The sequence below is a fragment of the Cupressus sempervirens genome, chromosome 1, assembly GCF_028749045.1.
Source record: "Cupressus sempervirens isolate cs-2001-9-10 chromosome 1, ASM2874904v1, whole genome shotgun sequence".
Lineage (NCBI taxonomy): Eukaryota > Viridiplantae > Streptophyta > Pinopsida > Cupressales > Cupressaceae > Cupressus > Cupressus sempervirens.
The window spans coordinates 589,207,903-589,228,018 of NC_143118.1; the positions used below are offsets into that span (position 1 = coordinate 589,207,903).

The 20,116-nt window shown below is 33.3% G+C and overlaps 1 pseudogene; it reads right to left on the minus strand.

Annotated features, from left to right (window-relative positions):
* Positions 1–292: 292 nt before the first annotated feature.
* On the minus strand, positions 293–1,503 carry LOC149578795 ((R,S)-reticuline 7-O-methyltransferase-like; annotated as a pseudogene).
* Positions 1,504–20,116: the final 18,613 nt, after the last annotated feature.

Below are 20,116 nucleotides of genomic sequence, written 5' to 3' on the forward strand. Positions count from 1 at the left end.
CTTTGCAGTACACTCTCATTTCTGATTATTGATAAACCATACTTTTCCTTTGTTGTTACCATGTGATAATTGAATTTTGTACGATTCTACTATTTCTATTTTTTCAACAAAAGGCATGCATCTCCAGTAAGGAGGCTGAACAATCATAAATAGTTAACACCATATAATCATTATAATCTCGGTTTCTATTTTTCCTGCAGAAGGCGGGATTCCAGTTCCATTGGAGCTCTTGTTATGTCCTCAAAATAAATTATTTAAGAATCCATCTCTCCGAAATAAATAAACAAAGCGACTAATAAGGAAAAGCTTCAATTACAGACTGCAATGCCGGTATGGCAATCACATTGAACCGTGGAAATCCTGCTTCCACTAACAAACTCTTCCACTCCTCCTCGCTTCTCTCTCTTCCACCAGTGCTATGAGCAATCATTGCCAGATCAAACAGAAGACCAAAAGTGGGATCCATCGCCGTCTTCTCTCGAGCATTCAGAACCGTATCCACAATTATAACCTTCCCTCTCACCGGAATCGCCTTTCTGCATTGCTTCAGAATCTTTACACAGTCCTCGTCCGACCAATCATGCATTATCCACTGTAATATTTCAAGAAAACAAATTAATACAAACCCATTAAGAAACTTAAAGCATACCCCTCTCACATTAAACAAAAGGCAAGAACCGGTTTCGATCCACCGACCTTCATGAATACAGCGTCTGCGGATGGCACCTCTCTGAACATGTCCTCTCCCACATGCTTCACCCCTGCAAGTGAAAAAAAAATATGACATTTTTATGCAGAGAGAGAAAAATGAGGTCCATTTAAGACTACCCTTAAGTAAAATTAATCATACCAGGGAATTGGGGAGCCGTAGCTATGACGCGGGAGAGATCATAATTGATCCCATTCATACTTGGATATGCTTTCACAATCTCTGCAACTGTTGTTCCGACGCCACCCCCCACGTCGACCAAGGAATTCAATCCCTGAAACCCCTCGTATTTAGACAAGATGGCTTTTATTACGATGCGAGAGTTGCAGGCCATGGCTTCGTTTAAGAGGTCGCTGTACTCCGGGTGCGCCCCCGCGTAGTCCCAGACGTGAACACCATGGGCCTTCTCGAAAGCCACGCCGCCTTCCAGAACGCACTGGTTCAAATGATGCCACGGCGCTACGCTCCTCTCGTCGTTCTGCATGAGTAGCATGGCGACCATGGAAACCGACGACGCCTGCGCACCGGCTTTCACAAACCATTTAGAAACCGGCGTTAGCCCGTACTTCAAATCCACGCCCCCTTCGGCCCGGAAAAATTTTTTGGCGACGAGGAAGCGCAGGATTCTGAAGAGGCAGTCAACGTCGGGCTTTTCGCTGGGAAGCTCCACCGCGATTTGCGAGAGGGATTCCGAGCAAAACTACTGATTTCACGGCCAAAGACTCGACAAACGCGAACGTGTATTTCCACGCCTCCGCTTGTCCGGCGAGTTCTTCCCCCTCGCTCTCGAACATGGAATCAGCTGCTGCATGAGTCATAGTTTCTCAATCGTTGAGATATGCATCTTTCAAAGCTTCAAGATTAAAATATATATATAGACGTTGCGCTCTGTGAAGACAGTGCCCGAATCTTGGGAATATAAAATGCATTTCCTTTTGTAACACGATTTTAAGCATCTTACAAGTTGGATTTAAAACGTTTGCCTATGGAAGCTAAACGACGTCGATGTGCTGTAACATTTTTTTGGGTTTCTGGTCCAGAATTTATTTTCATTTTTCTTGGCCAATTATCAGGAAAACTAATGCTTCAGTGTGTCGGAGTTCTATATCAGGTCTCAAATGGACTTGTAATAATGTTCTAAACGTAGCACAAATTTCAGTATCTATGTTTTGAGGCAGTCGTATATGTTCTAGGAAACTAGGTTCATAATGTTGGTAACTCGAGTTCGGTGCATCCTTAATGCAATACACAAACAATTTTTTGTAACTTAGATACCAAATGCTTATGGAATGTTCAATTTATTAGTCCCGCCTTTTTAAAGGCGAGACTAATGTTTTCGATAGACCGGCCCGAATTAATTTTTCGCAAACAAAATGTCATATTCCAAAGTCTGTTTAGAGTTTGAAAGCGTTGATTTTTAAAAACAATTATCAGATAGTAATTCTGTCTTTTTTATTGGTTCATCGGCAATTTCTTGGGGGTTTCGGTTAATTTTTCTAATTAGAAAATAGAAAAAAAAAAAATGTCGGTGCTTTTAAGGACACTTTCCCGAGCGAGATTCTCCAAGCGAGGTTTCTAGAGCGTCCATATTAATATTTATTAAAAATAGAAAATATCAATGCTTTGCATTTATTACTGACTTGATAAAGGCGAAGATCAATGTTGCTTCAATCATTGGACTCTCATTACTTCACCACTACCTAAATTTTAGCGGGAGTTTCTCTATAAATGAATATTATGTCTTATATTTTCTTGAATGTAATTAAAAATTTTCTAAGTATTGTAATTTAATTTATAATTATAGGTTTAAAAACATTGTTAATATTATTCTTAGTTTAATTTGAAGGATGCATATAAAAAATCTAAAATTTATTTAAAATAAAAAAAATTGTAATCTAAATTTAATTTCTCTTTCAAATTATTATAAAAATGAAACTAATAATTATAAAATTTGATTTTAAAAAATTATGATATTAAAGAATTTTAAAAATATTTTACCTTCAATTTTTAAGTTCTTTTACAACAATAGACTCATATATTTTTATTAGTTACTCTTAAAATTATTATTCTTTTTCATTATATTTACTCTTCTAATTTTTTAATTTAATATTTTTTCATTTTATTTTAAATTATTCTCAATATATTTTAGTACAAATTATTTTCAATGAGTAATATTTTTAAACAACTTTAATAGTTATTTATGTCAAAATCATCAAATTTGAGGAAAGATAACAAAAAAAAAAAATTACACGTTCAAAATGATTTAAATATTCTATTAAAGTTGTATTGAATTTTCAAATTGAAAAGTCAACTTTCATTGATTTATTTGCTTCATATTTTAGATTGAATTATTTTCTTTTAATTATATTTCTATATTATACTTGTACAAATTGAATGTAATCTTCAATAATAAATAATTTATTAATATATTTATATGTTACAATTTCAACAATTATATATATATATATATATATATATATATATATATATATATATATATATATATATATATATATATATATATATATATATATATATATATATATATATTTGAAACCATTTCACCTTAAAATCTTTGCACTCTATCCTTTTGCATAAGGTGGGACTAAAGCTCTTCAGAGCTCTTGTTAAATGTTGTTCGTATCCTCCTCTAAGGGTATTATTATTTTGACTACTAAGTTTCCATTTGATTAATGAATCATACATCTTCATTTGACACTCCACTTGATTGCCCTATAAACACCATGAAAATCTAGTTTAAACCAAATTTTATATAGTAGATATTTCATTCGCTTTATGCACAAAATAGACAATCTAGATATGTTCATTATTTTAGATTTTATGTTGAACATTCATTTTTCTACATGCGTCCATTTAGATGCTGGTAAATTACTTGTGTTTATGGTGCATGCTGGGACTAGATTCTATTCTATTATTTTATTTTCGACCAAGTCTTTTCAACCACTAAATATTAAAAATAAACTAACATTTTAGAGAACATTACATAACTTTTTAAAAAAAATTATTCAAAGTAAAATGTTGAAATGATTGTATGCATGAATATGCGGCCTATGCTAACACACGCACTTCAACACGGTCATTATATGCGGATTCATCCCGGAATGAACATTGGATTGTTTATCCAAAAATCAGCCGGCAAAGCGATCTATTGCCTTCTATCTAAAGGAAATTGTTTGTTAGATATCATCAGATTCGAGGTGTTTAAGCAACCAGACCCTATAAGAACGAAGGATTTGAAAAAAAATGTGACTAATCTATATGAAAATGCATATTAATCTAGAATGAGAAATGCAGGTTTAATCTAAGAACATGTAAAAGAAATTATACTAAATGTATGCATATTAAATCTATATGAGAATTAAACTAACAGTGAAAATCTTATGAAAATAAGGAGCTCAAATGAATTCACAATCAAACAGCAATTCGATGCAAATTCTCATTCAACCTCTCCTAAAATGAAGAGATGAGGGTCTCTTAAATAGACTTTCCTAGAATCCATCAACGGTTGAGATTGATTTCAATCAACGGTCAGGATTAAAGGTGAAGTTTAGTCATAAAGGAAGATTCCCAAATTAAAGGGAGTTAACCGATTTAATTTGAGTAGAAAAGGAGTTAGCTAATTTAATTTGAGTAGAAAAAGGAGTTAAATGATTTAACTAATTTTTTATCAATAGTGAACTGGAAATTTCCTTTTTTGAACTGAAGAGAGATTTTGGTGAAATAATTTAATTTATTAAAATGAGATATGCTCTCATGATTACCTTTTCTATTTAATTAAATAATCTTTTAATTAATTAGAGACACTTTTCTTATTTAATTAAATAACTTCATTTAATTAATTAGGAATGGCTTCCCATTTAATTAAATAATTCCGTTTAATTGCTTAGAAATACCTTTCCCATTTAATTAAATAATTACATTTAATTAATCAAGATAGGCGTATTTATTAAATTAAATAAATTTAATTCCATAGTACATTAGCCTTAAGATATAATTTAATTTAATTAAAGTATAAATACTTAGTAATTAAATTAAATATTAATCAATAGGTTTAATGTGACTAATATGAGTAAATACTATAGGAATTAAATAATAAGCATGATGAATGCAGATTTAGGTTTTCTGCATTTGACAATTAAGTCAAATAGCAAGTAGCAGAATGAGAATTGCCTATTAGAATAGGTCTTAGGATTGATCAGAAAATAGACCAGAATTAGTTGAGATGGCAATAAGCCAATTTTTGGGGTATTACATTTTGCCCCTCTTTGAATGAATGTGTGAGTAGCACGTTCAACTCAAAGATAATTAGAAAGCATGATGCGAACATGAGATTGGTTCTGAAGTTGATTACATGGAGACCAATTAATAATCTTTTAAGGACTATCTCTAGAACAGAGCTTAATCCCAAGGAATCCAAGCAGAATACCTAGATACCTAAGATTGGTAGCATTTAAAAGACTATCTCCAGAATGAAGCCTAATCTTTAAGGATCCAGACAGAACGTCTAGATACTTGAAATTGATAGCATTTAGAAGATTATCTCAAGAACGAAGCATAATCTTCAAGGATCCAGATAGAACACCTAGATACTTGAAACTGAAAGCATTTAGAAGATTATCTCCAGAACGGAGCTTAACCTTCAAGGATCCCGATAGAACACCTAGATACCTAAAACTGAAAGCATTTAGAAGATTATCTCCAGAACGAAGCTTAACCTTCAAGGATCCAGATAGAACACCTAGATACCTAAGATTGATGAAAGATAACAAGGTCTAATCATGAGTTGTAGAATCATCCCCAAAATGAGGCTTGATCCTCAGGAGTCAGGGTTTAGACTGTCCCAATACTTGTCCATCAAACTCTGAGAAGAGTTGTTATAAGGTTGATCAATTGATGAAAAGATAAGATAGATGGCAAAGATGCCAGATAGAAGGGAACAAGATGCCCCAAGTGATGAGATGCCCCAAGTGATAAGGACATAAGATGGGAACTAGATGCCCCGAGCAATAAGTATTTAATGATGTAATCATCTTGCCCCCTCGGGCACGAAATCAAAAGATGACACACCAGAAATATGATTTGAAGCAGTATATCATGAGATATAGAAGAAATCTAAGATTTAGCAGAATCTAGAAGAGATCATAATGATCTAAAGAAGATTCAAGGTTGATTTGAAATGATTGCAAAGTCGCAAAGACCAAGGTTGACCAAAAGTTGACCAAATTTAGCCACAGTTGACTTCAGTTGACTATTTTCAAAATGAATTTTGAAAATATGGAGAATGTAAATTTGAAAGGATTCCAAGAATCACAAAGTACCAGAAAGATTTGGGCTGCACAAGCGTTTGATCGCGTCAGTCCTCAAAATTTTAAAACAGATTTTTGAGGCTCTTAGGTGTGTCAGATTTTGAATTTGATCCCGAAAACGGATCCAGAACAATCCAATTAGCCAAGGGTGTGACTTTTGTGCAAATTTGAGCACTTTGAAAATTTTGGGTCAACAACTATATAAGGGCTCGAAGGGTTATTTTCAATTCATTTGTGCTTTTCTCTTGTAGTGATTTTGAGCTCTAATAGAGACATGGTAGTGAATGTGAGATATCATCATTTTGAGTGTTCCAGATGACACAATTGGCCAGCAAACTACGGAGCACGGGTGAGTCATCGATTTTCCATCTTCGTACTTTTGTTTTCACGCATTTCAAGGTCATTTATTGCACATTTTAGCATGTTTTAGGATTGTCAATTCAGTCTTCACGTGAGATCAATCTCTTCTTGCGCGAAGATCTTCTTTCTTCGTGTGAAGAAATAGGTTATGCTATTTCTTCGTGCACGGCCTGAGGATCTTCATGCAGGACGAATTAGGTTTTTTGCAAAGATTGAATTTCTTCGTGCGAGGTACTTCGTGTCTTACATGAGAATGTCTTTTCTCGCATAGACATCTCTTTTTTCGCATGAGTAGGTATTTTTCCACGCGAGCAGATCTTTCTTTGCGCGAACACGAGAATCTTTGCATAAAGAAATAATGATTTTGCGCAAAATTTCAGAGCTTCGCGCCAGATTTTACAAATTTTTCTCGAAATCCCATGACAGTTATGCTTAAAATTTTGATTTTTGCACTCCAAAATTGCATTTTAGTTCGTTTTGATGCTTCGTTTCGACTTGACACTGATTGTTTGTTTGTCATTTTTTTTGTTTGTGCGTGCAGGAGGTCTTTGGAGATGTGTCATTCAGATCAGACTATCCACCATATGGAGAGCTATTGCGGAGTCTTGATGAAGCAGATCGGATGCACATTGCCCGACTAGGGTTGTCCTCTCTATGCCGAATTCCAACCGTGATGGTGAATCATAGCTTACTCACAGCTTTGGTGGAGCGTTTCCATTCGGAGACAAACACCTTCCACTTGCCAATGGGCGAGATAACCATCACTCCGGAGGACATCTGGAGGATTCTGAGGATTCTGAGGACAATCTTTCAGAAGTGACTACTGATAAAGACATTGACCAAGTGCATGTCTATGAAAATTGAATCGAAGTGGGTGAAATGTCTAGGGTTAGGTCACGGGGGTCTGATCCAACTAGTGTCCTAGAGTCGTCTATTTATGCTTTTGTTAAACGAAAATGAAGAAAGAGCGTCCAATGTGTATGTCTTTGTGTGTTTCTCCTTCTCATGCATCATCTGAGCCAACTGGTCTTGCATAATTTTCAATCGTTTTTGGAGTTTGGAGGTCTCAGTTTCTTCTTCAGTTTTGACAATGGTTTTTTATATTGAAATGAGAAGGTAACTTTGCTCCCTCTTGGGCAAGTTTGAGAAAGTATTTTTCTTTCTCTTTGTTGATTAGGATTCCCATGACCTTCTGAAAGTTTTTGTCTCTTCAAAATTTTGCTATGTGTTCAGGAAGGATTTCCACCTCTTCCTTTTCCTCATCAGTGTCATATTCTTTCTCTTTCTCTTTGTCATCCCTAGGTGGTTCTTGATATCGGCTATGACTACCATGTTCAAGTTCACGATTAGTCATTATAGGAACGTGTTCAGTTTCAGTGTTTTGTGTTCCAAAAGGATCTCTGGAGAATGGATCATACATTGTGTTTGGGAATGTAGGACCTCTACCTATCTCTGTATCCTCTTAGTAAAAAGGATTCCTAATTTGTTGCAAATTGAAAAATGTTCGTTGAACTTGAGATGAGCTAGCAAGTGAGGAAGACTGTGAAGACGCCTCACTAGCCAAACTGGATATAGATTGCATAGTGAAAGGTAAGCTACCTCTGCCACAATTACGACCCCTAGCATGACCACGTCTAAGATTATCAGGATAAAACACGTTACCACTTCTAGTTGTGACAGTCATAGATAAGGACAAGAAGCTAGAACCTGGACAAGGACTACCCTAAGACTGAGTCTCAAAAAGGACAAGATAATAGGAAGAATGTTGTTCACTAAGACACAAATGGTCTGATTTAAAGGCTAGAATAGCCAGAGATTATGACCACTGCGACACAAAGTATGACAAGCATTAAGACAAAGACCAAAAAAATTACTTATGAGACGAGACTAGTCAAGGCGTAAGACACAAGTCTTCAACTAAGCGAAGTGTCATTGTTTCAGGACTATTTGCAAATAGAGAGCGATAAACGAACACAAAAAAGGACAGCATGCAGGCCGCAGATAGCTAAAACAGACCCAAATTGGTAATGCTGATACAAAATCTCGTGCAAAAAACCTTCACGGGTCACATGAAGAAGTTTTACAGGCCACGCGAAGAAGTTTTTGTCTCGCACGAAGGTTAGTGATAGCAGTTTAATTTCGCGCGAAGAAGTTCACAGGATTGCACGAAGATGCACGACATCAATTTAATTTCGTGTGAGAAGAAATTGATTTCACACAAGGAGCATATAATTTTGCGCGAGACCAAAACGATTTTGCGTGAAAAGGCAGACCATTTTTACAACAACGACTAATTTTGACAAATTTTTTGATCGTTTCAGTAACCAGGCAGATAAACAGGCACGTAAAATAGCAAGCAAGTGATTTCAAGAACGTCTATAAACAATGAGCAAGGGCAAAAAAAGCCTTGCACATGAACAATCAAGTGACTTAGTTTGTGCTAATCCCTAAGAGAGCTATTTGTGTATGTTTTCAAAGAGTTTTGCAATCACGCATACATCCCTAGAAAATAAAAGTTGGCCTCTCTAAGGTTTTTAATACTGGTTTGACTCTACAACTTTTATGACTCACAAGGATGACCTCCAATCCTGGTGCACCAAGGTTTTGACATAGTCCGAGAACTTAATCTTCAAGAGTTTCTAGGGAGATCTAACAACCCACAATGAACCACAGCCATGGAGATTTCTTCCACAAGGACATTTATATAGCAGTTGTCACTACCACGTCAAAAATGGCTATTACCGCTTGAGGTTCCGTCAACACAGTTTTCCTTGAAGAGGGATTGTCTGCTATGGTTAACCCTTTCTAAAGGTGACCGACTCACAATAATGTACCACAAAGGGACTTAGCTTCCAGATTCAAGGTTTTGACACCTTTTCACTTTTAGCCCAATGAAAATAGACAGATTAATTTGACACGCTAAACTAAGAGTATCTCTTAAAGATCTATGATATCAACTCCCAGTGATCTATCAACCTCTCCGGAGAAAGGATGCCTTAATCAAAAAGTTGAAGATTCATCTATCTGCGAGATGCTCAAAGTATCCTCCCCACCTACAAGGAATCCATCTTAGAGAGGAGTTTCACTAGGAACCCACTCCCTCAAGATCCACAAATAGTGTTCATGGGGGCTTAATTACTATGTATGTACAGATGTTAATTCCCGAAAGCAAATCTATCCAAAAGTAGTCAAAGAGCACAAGGTGGTACACTTAATGCTTTAACTAATGCAAGGTGAGTCCAAAGATGTGGAACATTTAACCCCTCACAGAAGCCAAAATGAGTCCACAACTTAGAAACTAGTGAGTTCTAAAAAGCACAAAAGGGTTGCCTAGTGGAGCTTTTAATGCTTCTATCTTGTAGACCCCTCCCCTTTAACATGGTGTTGATCTTGCAACCATAGGGTGGAACGAGGGGCCAATGGATTAGTGATTCCAATAACCCAAGATAGCTAATTAGATCTATCACTAATAACTAAGCCTGCTAGATGAAACTAATAGAGATCACAACCTAGTATCAAATTATGCATGTGTTGTAAAATGAGAACATGGAACAAAATACACACAAGCTTGACACAAGAAATGTTCGTTTTAGCTCCAAATGAGGTGTCATCAGTCAAAGAGAATTACCTGGTAATCCTTGCAATGCGCTTAGTAGATATTTTACCTATTTTTAGCAACTTTATCACGCTTTTCCAATTGTCCCGCAAATTGCTATTATGATGTTCCAAAAAATCAGAGAACACAGAAAAACTAAATATCGTGAGTAGTCAGCACAAAAACTAGAAAACACAAAAATCAATGCAAAAAAAATGCCTTTGTTAGCAGAGTCTCGCGCAAAATTCCTGATAGTTCGCGCGAAGAAGTCTTACGACTCGCGCGAAGAAACAGGTTCTGCATGAAGTTTTGCATGCCCAAGAACTTTCTTGTGCGATACGGAAAGAATCTTCGCGCGAAAATGAACAGTCACGCGCAAAGATTCCCGAATCTGTATGGAATAGTACGGATAGAGAACAAAAAAAAATGATTTAAAAAAATATAGAAAGAGGCCAAAAAAATTGATTTTTGTGCCCCACGGTGGACGCTAGAAATGTATGCGTGAATATGCGGCCTATGCTAACACACACACTTCAACATGGTCATTGTATGCGAATTCATCCTGGAATGAACATTGGATTGTTCATCCAAAAATCAGCTAGCAAAGTGACCTGTTGCCTTCTATCTAAAGGGAATTGCTTGTCAGATATCCTTAGATTCGAGGTGTTTAAGCAACCATACCCTGTAAGAACGAAGTATTTGAAAGAAAATGTGACTAATCTATATGAGAATGCAGATTAATCTAGAATGAGAAATGCACGTTTAATCTAAGAACATGTAAAAGAAATTATACTAAATGTATGCATATTAAATCTATATGAGAATTAAACTAACAATGAAAATCTTATGAAAATAAGGAGCTCAAATGAATGCACAATCCAGCAGCAACTCGATGCAAATTCTCATTCAACCTCTCCTAAAATGAAGAGATGAGGGTCTCTTAAATAGACTTTTCTGGAATCCATCAATGGTTGAGATTGATTTCAATCAACGGTTAGGAAAGGTGAAGTTCAGTCATAAAGGAAGATTCCCAAATTAAAGGGAGTTAACTGATTTAATTTGAGTAGAAAAAGGAGTTAATTGATTTCATTTGAGTAGAAAAAGGAGTTAATTGATTTAACTCATTTTTTATCAATAGTGAACTGGAAATTTCCTTTTCTGAACTGAAGAGAGATTTTGGTGAAATATTTAATTTAATAAAATGAGATATGCTCTCATGATTACCTTTTCTATTTAATTAAATAATCTTTTAATTAATTAGAGACACTTTTCTTATTTGATTAAATAACTTCATTTAATTAATTAGGAATGGCTTCCCATTTAATTAAATAACTTTGTTTAATTAATTAGAAGTAAGTACTCCATTTAATTAAATAATTTCGTTTAATTGCTTAGAAATACCTTTCCCATTTAATTAATTAAGATAGGCATATTTATTAAATTAAATAAATTTAATTCCATAGTACATTAGCTTTAAGATATAATTTAATTTAATTAAAGTATAAATACTTATTAATTAAATTAAATATTAATCAATAGGTTTAATGTAACTAATTTGAGTAAATACTATAGGAATTAAATAATAAGCACGATGAATGCAGATTTAGGTTTTCTACATTTGACAATTAAGTCAAATAGCGAGTAGCAGAATGAGAATTGCCTATTAGAATAGGTCTTAGGATTGACCAGAAAATAGACCAGAATTGGTTGAGATGGCAATGAGCCAATTTTAGGGGTATTACAATGATACACCATGTTAATTTTATAATAGTTATTTTGTGTTGCACATTTTCTAACTAGTGGACTTTATTAAAACATACAATAATCTTTTCTTACATGGTCTAGGATATAAAGTCATAAATCATTTGTGTTCAAAGATTTAACATATCAATCAAATGAGGGTTCTACACAAGTTATGATGAAGTTTCACTAATTCACATGACTTACTGCACTATCTCCACTTTTGCTATGGGTGTTTTTGGTATTTATATTTTTGCATTAACAAACGACCTTTCGAATACTTGCACACTACATATTTAAGCAATATAGTGAAGTTTGTTCTATTGATGGAATGTGGCCATTATTTTCTTTTGTGATCACCATAGAACGATAATATCTCTTTACACTCTCAACTTCCTTGCCATTTTGAACTCCAACACCACTTCTATTGTTATTGAAAGAAGAGGGTAGATGGAGGATGGGGATAATAGTTTGATTCATTGTGTCTAAAAATCTCATTGTCATATTTTCTATAATGATCTATTAGAAATTTTAATATCAAAATTTAGTCACTATAAAGATTAGAGATAAATTTGCAAAATACTTCAATTTCCTAGTTTTAAAAAGTAGGAAAACAAATATACATTCCTACAAATATACATATGTAAAGATTTTATAGTCTTCTAAAATATGAAAACCCTCAAATATTCTTATATGATCAAATTATAAATTTGTGTACAATATAAAAAAGGAAGTAATGCAAAGAGGAAGATGATCTCTTCTTTTCAAGACTGCACATTTAGAAGGAAGATGTTCTAACATACTAAGAAGATCTAAGCGGTAAATAATTTAAGGATCCTTTACTAAAATAATATCCAATGTAGAGCAACAATGAAATAACAAGTATTTTCAAGAAATATGCAATCACCAAATTTCTATTTAAATGAATCATTTTGGAAACAAAACTCGCATATGATTAATATGGTTTGAGGCAGGAAGCAATTGATCAAATGGGATTATGGCTTCTCTAATGTCATTTTATGTATGCTGCATTACCGACAAGTCATATGCCCAAATTTTAATTTAAGAAGAGAAAACTAAAATCGTCTGTTCCCTATTTTGCAGTGAGTATCAAAATTTCATGTGCAAATAAATAACTGTAACATAGCTCCCACATAGTTCAATGCTTTGGTTAATATTTTTCAAATAGTGGCTCTATTTCTAAATATGATTCAATTGTTGACAACAATGCCAGTATGGCTCTATTTCTAAGGTGCACCTGATGAAGCAAATGTTTAAACAGAAAACTAAAATGTATTTCTCGCGAATGACATACTTAGAGGTTTTCCATCACTGTCTTAATAATTCCTAGTTTTAGTTTGCAATTTGGCCAGATCTGTCGCTCATAGTCCCCTGCCAACTATATTAATTAATTCTTCAACAAACTATAATCTAATTTAGGGAGAGCGTTGTTAGAAAGCTGTCCCAGTTATACAACATGCAATCTTTTAAAGAAAATACCATCTGTGTAGAAACAGATAAGTCATTTGTAGTGCTGAAGGTGTGTTTCACTGCAAGCTAAGTATGGTTAACTTATATTAGAATAGAAGAAGTGTGTATTTGTGTAAATGCTTATGGTTTAAACATCACACATTAAGTTTCATTCTAAGATTAAGAGTCTTAAATAGTCAAAATTGGCTTATTAGTTCTAAACTTAAAATTTTCTACTTAATGTGTGATGTTTAAGCAAATGAGGTGTGGTGTTTCCTACTATTTATGAAAGTCTTGTATTTGATGGATATAGGAGTATCAGTAAAAGAAACCTATGAGTTCTGAATTCTTGAGGGGCAAGTTGATATGTGTGGAATGCTGCTTTATATTGTTACGATTTACTATTTTGGAATGATCCTTCTACACTATCGAATGGTGTTTAGAAGTTGTTGATAACTTTATGTTATTTCAAATGGTACAAATTAAGGGACATTTTTAAACATCACATAGTAACAAAAAACTTATGTTTCAAAAAAGTAAGTCAATATTAACTATTCAATACTTTTAATCTACAAATCAAGTATTAGTGTGTGATGTTTAAGCCATCTACAAATTAAGCATATTTAAAAGTCGTGTTTCCAGTAAATGAACTTTTAGTGATTTATATTCTCATTGTGTGTAGTGGTTAAGAAAAGTGGGAAGTGGTAACCTTTTTTGTTAAACTGAAAAGTTTGATAAAGTTCTTTTAATCCTTTTTGAGTCATATTTTTCATAAAGTCTTCTTACTTGTTTGACATATGTATAATGTTTGTTAGAGACATTATGTTTGTGTGTTTCAGAGTTTGTTGAATGGTTGTCTTTGAGAATTATAAAGGCAATCAGTAAATAAATAGATGGTTCTCACAATGTAAGTTGAAAATGTAAGAAGAGATTAAATTTACAAATGAGAAGTTCATAAGAAGTATCAATAGGTGAGTTATCTATAGAACAAAACTAATATGAAAAATGAATTAAAATTAATATGAATGCACATAGTACACTTCAATAATAAATTCCACTTACATGAATTAGGCATCATGTTCAAAATTTGAAAACAATAAAAGAAATATAACTATCTCACAAAATTAAAGAATGATAAAATGAGTCTTATTATCAATAAATTTGAAAAAACTAAAGACATTATTTATAATTGATGCCCCCAATTACTATTATATAATTCAGGTACCTTATATTTAGTAATAAATAATCTAAACTAACACCTAAATCATAACCACTTTTTAAAAAAAAACATTTTAAGACTGCAAATCACTATTCTTTGAGGAGGTTGAGCCAAAAAAATTCATCTCCAATGAGACAAAACCTACAATTTATAAGGATTCTTCCAAGGTTTTTGATTGTGAAAACTAGAACGAGCTAGTGCATGATGAAATGGAGTATCCTTAAATAAATGATACTTAGCATTCAATCACTCTTCCAACAAATAAAAAACCACTTAAGAACAAGAGGGTGTCCAACTTGAAAGAAGGAGGAGGCATTAAATTCTACAAGAACAAGTTAGGTGTAAAAGGCTTTGATAAAAAAGGCTGATTGATTTTAATGAAATATTCTCATTGATCATTGAGATGAAAACAATCTAAATAGTTTTGGGATTAGTAGTCCCATAGGAAATTTTAACCTAGAGAAACTTGATGTCAAGATTGAATTCTTACATGGTGATGTGGATGAGGAGATTTATTTGGAGAAGCCTCAAGGATTCATCAAAAAAGGAAAAGTACATCTTTATTGTATATTGAAAAACATAAGTTTATGTGTGCCAAAGAAATCCCTAAGGAAGTGGTCTTTAAAATTTGATCACTTTATGATTGAACAAAACTTCATGAGGCATGGAAAAGGTCTATGCATTTATAACAACAAACTTCATAATGGTGAATATTTTATTCTTCTACTTATTATTGATCACATATTTGTGGGCGTTATAAGTACACAATTGTTCATAAGTTAAAGGCTCAATTAGCAATTAGGTTATCGATGAAGGACTCAAGGGAAGCTAAGAAGATTCTTTACATGATGATTACTAAAGATACATGAAAATATGAGATTGTGTTGTCATAATGGCATGCATTGACAAAATAGTAGACTACTTTGGTATGGCTAGTGTCAAGGTTGTTTTTACTCTTCTTGCTACCTATTCTTTTTTATCTTCTGATTTATGTCATAAATACAAGACAAGGAATTTATGAAAGGAATTCATTGTTATCTACAATTAGTAGTATTGTGTATTTCATGGTCTCCAATCCTTTTGACATTGCTAATGTCATAGGAGTTGTGACTAGATTCATGAGAAATCTCGAGAAGCCTCATTAGGAAGCACTTAAATGAATATTACGATATCTTAAGGGAACTTATGACTATGTTTAATATTTTGGTGGCAATAATCTATAGTTGCAAGGTTTCACTCATTTTGATCTTTTTAGAGATTTAGGTATACAAATATCTATTATTGGATATGCTTTCATGTTTTTTGGAGCTTTGCATTAGTTAGATTTCAAAGGTAGCAATATTCTATTGATCTTTCTTCTATTGAGGTCGAGTATTTGGGTCTTTCTAAAGGTGTAAGGAAAATGATTTGGCTACAATGATTGTTTAATGATTTGAAATATAAAAAAGTGATTATTTTGTTGTGTGATAGGCACAATGCCATTTTGAGAGCATGGAAGGTCTTAATTTAGTTTTATTTTATTTTTAAGAACTTGGTGGTGATTTTGGGGCTCACTTAACTTTGATAGGTATTGAGTTTAAGAAAAGGAGATGGATTGTCTCTTTCTTAAACTATTTTTTGGGAAGGTCTTGGGGATTAGTCTAAATTTTGATAGTGTATATTATAATTATTATAGGTGTGATCCTTTTGGGTTCACCTAGAATAAAACTTAATAGTAAAAAATATGATCGAATGTGTGTTTGTCTATATGGGGGTTGTGTTGGGGGATCACTTAAATTTTGATTGGGCATGTTGTTGTCATTGTGTCTATGATACTTTTGGATCTCTTTAGAAGTCTTTATTTAATTACTAATTAGCTTTTCTATTTCTTGAATATTTAAATTTTGTTTTGGGAACTTAGTTTTAGATAAGGGTACATTTCATATTGTGTGCCAAATATTTAATTGAGTAGTGGTTATGGATTATTGGTTGTTTTATTTGTAGATGATATTGGTAGTCAATTTGAATATTGATAGGAGGCATTTATCCTCTGTAAGTATATTGGTTATTTAAGAAGTCAACTTGTAACTAAAGTGACTTCAAGAACATCATTAAAGACAACTTAGGTCCTAGTTGCTATCATTTATGAGCTCTACATTTCCATGTTCTTTTTAGCGAAACAATGTTTCTCATGGCATTTTCTACTACTGTTAAAGCATTGAAAAGGTTTGAATGAGCTTCTCCAAATCATTTTATCCATGGCTTCTCATTTGCAAAAAAATGGGTGAAATGCTCTATGACTACACTACGAGGCTATAAAAGTAAGCAATACAACAAAAAGAAAAAGAGGAAATATCTCTATGTAGTCAAGATTATGATATAGGATCTCAACATTGAGAAAATAGGAAGAAACATTGTGATCACTTTGGAGAAGTACCACCTCAATATACATTGGGCACAAAAGATTGAGCAGCCCATGCGTGAAAACCAAATGCTTGTCATTCCATATGACTAGACCATATTAACAAGAGGACTAGAATCCAAGATCTTCAACCAAGTAAATAGGAAAAAACTTCCTAGAACCCTTTTCCTTTCATCGGCTAGAATCCCCAATCTTCAATCAAGCAAATAGAAAAAGAATTCCTAGAGCCCTAAGTTCCTGTTATCTTCTTTGATTATAATAACATCAAGATAATCGTTTCCCTAACCTTCATTTGACGAGAAAGAGATATCTTTGTAGATTATATGATTAGCTAGCTTCTTATAAACATCACCACTATATGGTGCTTCAACTGTTTAATATAGCCTTTATAATTAGATTAAGTATCCACTTGAAAATCCTTCCACTAACAAATTCTTCCATTCCTCTTCGCTTCTCTCTTTCCCACCAGGGGTGTAAGCGATCATGGCCAGATCAAACACAAGACCTGTATTTTCCAATTGGTTGAGATATGAATTTTTGAAAGGTTCAAAGATTAAAATATATACTGGAGTTGCGCTCGGTAAAGACAGGTACCCGCGAATCTTGGGAATACAAAATACCTAATCGACTTCGACGGGCTGCACCAATCATTCAACTTGTTTTAGTCACATTTCATTTAGTTTACAAACGTTGCTATCTGAGAAGTCAAAGTAATCTTAACAAGGACTGCCTTCGACATTAGAGTGCGTGACACTCGAAACATGCGTGCATTCACATGCCCCATTCCCATGGTATGAAATTTGCAAGTTGTCCACATTAGAGGTAAAAATACTGAAGACATCATTTGTGTGGTCATTCTTAAATATCACACATTAAGGAAAAAATTAAGTTTGGAAAAATAAGCGAACTTTCACTATTTAACACTTTTAGCCTAGGAATCAAGAATTAGTGTGATGTTTAAGCCGTCTTCAAAATTTTAGGTAGTTTTGACAAATTGTCGAAGTCATCAAGTGTTCTTGCAAAGATAAATTCTTTTTCGCAATAAGAAATCAATGAGCTTTGTCAAATACTTAAAATTTCACTTAAAAGTTTAGGGAAGTTATAGCCTTCATAAGTAGAAATAATTTTCTCACAACTCTCTCGAATGCTACGACCAATTTTAAATTTAATTTTATTAACTAGGATAATAGCTAGAGGAAAGATTTAGAAAAAGAATGGATAAGGAAAATATGCTACTTGCACATTATTTTATCATAGTTTTAAGAACTTTGAGGCTCCATAAAGGTTCTCAAAACCCTTAGATTTTTTAATGCGAACACCAACAAAAATTTTGTGTTAAAAGTCAAACCAACCAAGCTAGACGAGAGGTTTGATCATTTGGAAATTTTTGAGATGAAATAATTTTTGGCAACAAGAAGTTCTAGGTGTGTCAAATTCATGTGAGTGAAGAAGGTGTTCGATAAGGAGAAAAATGTTTAGGGAAATCATCAAAAGTTGCTTCAAATTTAGTAGTCACCACCATTATTCTCTGGATCAAAATGTTATCAATTGTCATCACCATTATTTAATAGATCACAATGTTTAGTTGATGAATGTAACGAAAAATGAGGAATATAAGTAGATCAAAGAATTGAGTCTCGTTTTAGCTCCTTTCTTAGTGATAGTGCACACAAATAAAATATCATCCATACCTCATTGACATATTTGTTTGTCTAGTCATCCCCCAAGATAATTCAGTACAAAAAATTGAGTTCTAGATTCATGGAGATTCAGTGAGAAAATGTTTTCCTAAATAACCATGACATTAAAATAAAAATCTAGTTAATACATATTTAAAAAGGAGAGTGAATGAATATTTAGCATATCTACAAAGTGTTGAACGAAAAGGAGGACAACTGAACTATTTTAGAATTTCCATCATAAGTGCTTCATAACATGCAAAGCGACAAGATGAACTTATAAGAAGCTTTGCAACTAACTGTTCATGGTAGTTTCCATGCTAGAAACTTTGGCCCCTTGTAAGAACTGCCCCTGCAGAACCAATACCAAATCAACAATCTCCATAAAATCTGGATAATTCAACAAGAGTCAAAGTATTTTTAATATAGACCAGTCAACATTAGTTGATTATCTATTGTTAACTTTAACAAAAATGATACATATACATATAAGCTTAGATTAAAAAGAAACCATAATTTCATTACCAGAATATTGAGATGTACCGATTATGTTGATCATGTTGATAGAAGCTCAAAAACCTATCTAAGAACACAAGGGCGAGAATATTCTAGGAGTGCTTAACCACCCTACCACGAAGGTATTAAGCTTCCCTAGAATCTTTCCTAACATGAAAGATACCTAGCCCAACAACAAGGAAGACTAACCAAGTAAAACCAAGAGAAGTAATGGAATTGTGCAATACATTGTTTATAACATATTCAAAAAATCTCCAACCACCCCAAAACGTAACATAATGCACTCATGCAATAGAAGATCAAATGAACACATTCACAGTTTCTCAATATGCACTATCTACACATAGACATTTTCATAAGTTATTTCAATAAAATATGCATTTCTTAAGATGAGTCATCATAATACAACATAATAACATGTGATAATATTTGAGTTGTACAACAATTTTTGGAGTATATCTCAACATAAATCTCAAGCTTCTCATAAAATTCTAACAATAAACAACAAGGATTCATATCATTATTTCCCAGTTTACCAAATGGAAGCATACTTTCAATTTCTATATCACTAGGAACTTTCATCCATTTTGAACAACATTATTCCAAAGTAAAAACATATGCAGTGTTTGAGCACGAGCCAAACAAAAAATTATGTCTGCAAATGAAGAATACATAGCTATGATATTTCTACTCATTTCCTTTGCATCTAAGTTTTCTTTAGACATTAATGACTTCAATAATAATTTCTCTCTATCGTTCATGCATAGCAAGCTCATTGACACATCCAACAAGTAATAATAATTAAATGTGTGTGATGAAGTTCATCATGTAGGAATGAAACATAAGGAGTTTTCTATGAAGAATTTATTTTAAACTATTATAAGCAGTGAATAAGAGGGATGGTAGATGAGACTTATTGAACACAACATTGTAGATCAAATCCAACATTTACCATGCTTCAATGCTAAATTTAGATTTCTTTATTTGATTGATACCAACTTAATGGTGATCCTCTCTTTCAAGAATAGAAAAGTTTGAAGAGATGGTTTCAACAGAATAACTCCACTCATTAGTAACAAGGAAGTTAACTTCATATGAAT